Source organism: Clytia hemisphaerica, unplaced genomic scaffold (assembly GCF_902728285.1).
Source record: "Clytia hemisphaerica strain Z4C2 unplaced genomic scaffold, Clytia hemisphaerica genome assembly, whole genome shotgun sequence".
Lineage (NCBI taxonomy): Eukaryota > Metazoa > Cnidaria > Hydrozoa > Leptothecata > Clytiidae > Clytia > Clytia hemisphaerica.
The window spans coordinates 204982-209357 of NW_027104443.1; the positions used below are offsets into that span (position 1 = coordinate 204982).

Sequence of the window (4376 nt, forward strand, 5' to 3'; positions counted from 1 at the left end):
GTATGAAAGACTTCGGTGTGAAGAAAATATTTTGGAACCACTCAATTCATTCCCCCCCTCAGAAGAGAATCTGATTTTGACTTTTCTAAATATCAGATCGCTCAGAGGAAAATCTGCTTCACTAAAGCACCATAAAGAAGTTTATGATTCTGACGTTGTTTTCTTTGCAGAGACTCAAATCAATTGTGATTCAAATATTGAAGAAGTGGAATCCAACATGAAACCTTTTACAATGATCTTTAACAATGACACAGACAAATTTAAAAGCTTGGCGATTGGATACAAAGAATCTATCTCTATTGTGGAACACGAGCATGTATCTGGGTTTTCTTATTTAAAACTTAAGAAAAATACATACTGTGACAGGACTTTCAACATTCTTCTACTCTACCGCAGTCATCAAGAAACACTGACCTCTTTTTTTTCTAGTCTACACACAGTGCTATCTGAGTTACCAGATATCGATATTATTTTTGGCGATTTTAATATTGACCTGCTGAAAGAAAGTGAAGAAAAACGAAATCTATTATACTGCCTTCAAGATTTCAATCCACTCGTAGATTTTCCAACACATGTAGACGGAGGTGCCATTGATCATATTTTCCTCAATAGCTCCCTTAATGATGCCTTGGTGGATGGTCTTAAATTTTGCACATGCCTTTCAGATCACGATGTTTTGAAAATTGAAATTTTTTGATAGTTTTATGTTTTATTAATAGAAAACAGGGATTCAGATTTCCAATTTATGATACAATAGGGATGGGTGGGGGATGGGAGTCAAGGGACTCCTTTTAACGCAGTAGGCTTTTAAATGGCACAAGTTTGGGTATCTTCAAGAGTTTCAAGCTAGGACTTAAAAATACATTCACTGACAACTTAGATATTTCAGTAGCTGCAAACTTATGCCATATAGAATCCTATCTAAACTTTCATCGTTAGGCACAAACCTCAAAGATTAAGGCAGTTTATTTTTGTATAATGAATGAAAGTGACATATAATGGTCATTTTGATCATTCATATAAAAATAAAGAGTTCTTTTATTACCATACAGTGAAATCTATGTTTAAATATTCTCAACTAAAGGCTAGTCGCTTGTCTTATTTAGCTGCTTAAATTTTGAGATATTTTCCAAGAATATAAGGGGCTTTGTGATAGGTCATACATGAATTAAAAAGATATGTTTTATTTGAATGAATTTATAAGATGCTAAAATTAGTATTTAGTTAATATTTTTGTAGAGTTTGTCTTTTGTTATACTGAATTTTAATAGGAATAGAAATCACTTGTGAGAAGGTAAAAGGCCCGAGACTTCACTCTTTTGAAATTTTGTTAACATTAAATTTTCTTTTGATGCTAATAAAATTCAGTCCTGGTAAAACGGACTAAACAATATTGTTCAATGTTTCGAAAAGCATTTCTTGATTATGTGTTTCTTTCCTTTATTAATGAAGCATTTATTACAGTCGATAAGATTTTTTAAGAATTTTTTTTAGAATTTTTAAATTATTGAAACTTGTGTTATTTTATTATTCTAGTTTTGTATTATTTTCTTTGTTTACTGATTTGATTTTTTCATTTAGAATGTCTTATTTTAGTCAAAACTTATATTCTGAAACCTACTGTAAAAATATAAATGAATTGATACTTTTCATGCACCACAGAATGATAATGAACAATGATTAAAAATGATATTTAACTTTAATAGAACAATAAATAAATATGGACAAAAGTGATATTATTGTTGGTGTTTGTCATGGTGAATTTGGATCAAATATATTTCAAAGTCGTCATTCGGTATGATGTCACCCTCGACAGAAACGTATGAATAATACCTTGTCAATTATAAATCATGTTTTGGATATTGAATTGCATTATAATCGTGAGTATATTAAAATTTAACTATTCAATTTCTAGTCATCTTTTTTCACTATGAAGAAATTGGAAAAATGGTTTTGAAAATTTCATAGGGTAATAAGGTTCCTTATTGTTCCGAACATACATCTTGAAATTTCTGTCTGTCACTTTGGATAAATTATATATATTAAATCTTAGCTTAGTTGGGAGAGTAATCGCCCGCCAAGCGAGAGGTCGTAAGTTCAATCCCCACTCGATTCGTTACCTTTGAGAGAATTGGGAAGTACATTAGTGCGGAATCTATCGACTCTCATAAATGTTTATTTTCTTTTATAAAAAATCCTCTAATTTCATTGTTTTTTTCATTTTAAGCTTTACACTTGGATGCACATTCATTTGTCACGAAAACTCAGCAAAGTCGAATACATATTGCACGTTTATTAATCTTCACGAATCGTTATTCATTCTTCATGATAAACATGCTGCATAAAGTTAAAAACAAATATCAAAATAAAGGTCGGATCTTGATCAAAATGTTGGGAAAAATGCTTGTCATACTGCTTTACATTTCTCCCAATAACGATGTATCCTGTATCCTGTTAACGATATATCCTGTATCCTGATTATGACGTATCCTATTTATGCAGTACCCTGTTTACACTATATCCCACTAACGTTGTATGCTATTTACGTTTTATCATGTTACGTTCTATCCTGTTTGCAATGTTTCATGTTACGTTTCTGGTTTTAGTATCACTGGTGAATGTTCTCATGATTTTACCTTTGAATTTGATTGTACTTTTGGATTAACGGAATTGTATGTTTTGTGGATGATTCAATGTTTATTATCAGACACTATTTTGCATGGAGAATAATGGACATAAATTTTCACAAAATGATATGATTGTGTAAAGTTTTATTTCGGAAAAATAGAAGTGGTGCATATTTTTTGTTTTTAAGGGAATAAATGAAAGTTATTAGAACTGATTAGAAACCTTTCATTACTTATTTTTTCGAATGGTTACATTTTTGTTAGAACTTGACTTTTGAAAATATTATATATTTATTATAATAGCTGTTCAAAAAATGCTTGAACTAAGAAATAAACAAAAAATACCATTGAAAATACATTTAGATTATTTGCTTCCTTTGTGATAGCTATTGAATTGATCAAGGAAACTTGTATAGCAAATTGAGTTAATTTTTGGGGAAATTTTGGAAAATCTTTTTGGAATTTTTTAAAGCTTTTTTTAAGGCATTCTCGCTATTTGAGGCTTTTGCGGAGGAAATATTTATCCGCATCTTTGCGGCTCTTGTTAACTTTATTTATTAGCTTTCTCTCTATTGAGATAATTTTTAGATCACATCAGTCGACAGAAAATGACCAAACAAATGACTGAACATGAAGGCTAGAACAAAAGGATTGAAATCCCCAGCCATAAAAAATCATTTCATTCCAAGACACATCAAGACAATTCATTTGAGTGAAGTTCAAATTCCCATTTTGACAAAAGCATATAAACGGACTCCTAACACAACTATTTAAGAAGGGACCGAGATTTTGTAACGCTTTCGACATTTGGGTGAATTTTGCAGCTTTCAGTGTTGCATTATGTTGCTAAATTCTCTGTCACCAGATCCGAGATATTTCAATTTTGAAACATAATCGAGTTCTCTTTAGTCGATGCTAATTATTTAGTAATCTTGTAGCGAATAGCTCAGAATCATTGTTTCTGTTTTATTCCCATTTATAGACCAAATCTGCAGAATACTGCATTCAGGAGATTCGAATCATTATAAAAGGCCCAGTATGGAGAGCAAGAAAAGTTTTAGGTCATCAGCGTATCCACACCAACGTAGGAAGAAAGATCCCCATAGATTCTCTTATTTTTAACCAATCAGGTAGAGAAACAGAATTTGGAATCATTCGGTAATTTTGAGCAAAGAAATCGATGGTGCTACCCAATGAAGTATAAGCCCGAAGGGCTAGAAGTCAATCTCTTTGGTAAGATTTGAAGCCAACAAATCCTACCAAAGTTGCCTGGCCTTGCACGACCCGCCTTGCTTTTACACAAATGACAGATTGAAACTAATATTTACCGCTTAATTTCGAAAAAAATATCACTCGAAAACAAAGGAATTGCTAGATTCAATCCGTCATAAAAAATACGGCGTATATTTTAAGGCTTCACTTTTTCTTGCCTAAGAAAGGTTATAAAGATTCTCCTCTAGCTCTTCGTCATAATCGATGACGTCATAAAAACTAAAAATTGAATTTCTCAAGGATTGTTAATCCAATTGTCTTCAAACTTTTACCAAAAAGATGTATCTCCCGAAAGTCGATCATTTGATAAAAAAATATTTTCACAATTTTGATGACGTCAGGCATTTTTTGCTGACGTTATAATCAGAATTTCTGAAGATCTTTTTTTCACATGATCCACTTTAGTGCGTTCATTTTCTGAACGGGTGCTTTCCCTAAGCCGGTATTCCAAGACATACATGAACTTAAAATCCGTAA

The 4376-nt window shown here is 31.6% G+C and overlaps 1 long non-coding RNA gene across 1 annotated transcript; it reads left to right on the forward strand.

The window, feature by feature from the left end:
* The first annotated feature begins 1704 nt into the window (after positions 1 to 1704).
* On the forward strand, positions 1705 to 2981 carry LOC136821004 (uncharacterized). Its single transcript, XR_010848673.1, has 2 exons — positions 1705 to 1880; positions 2228 to 2981. It is a non-coding gene; the product is annotated as an uncharacterized lncRNA (long non-coding RNA).
* Positions 2982 to 4376: the final 1395 nt, after the last annotated feature.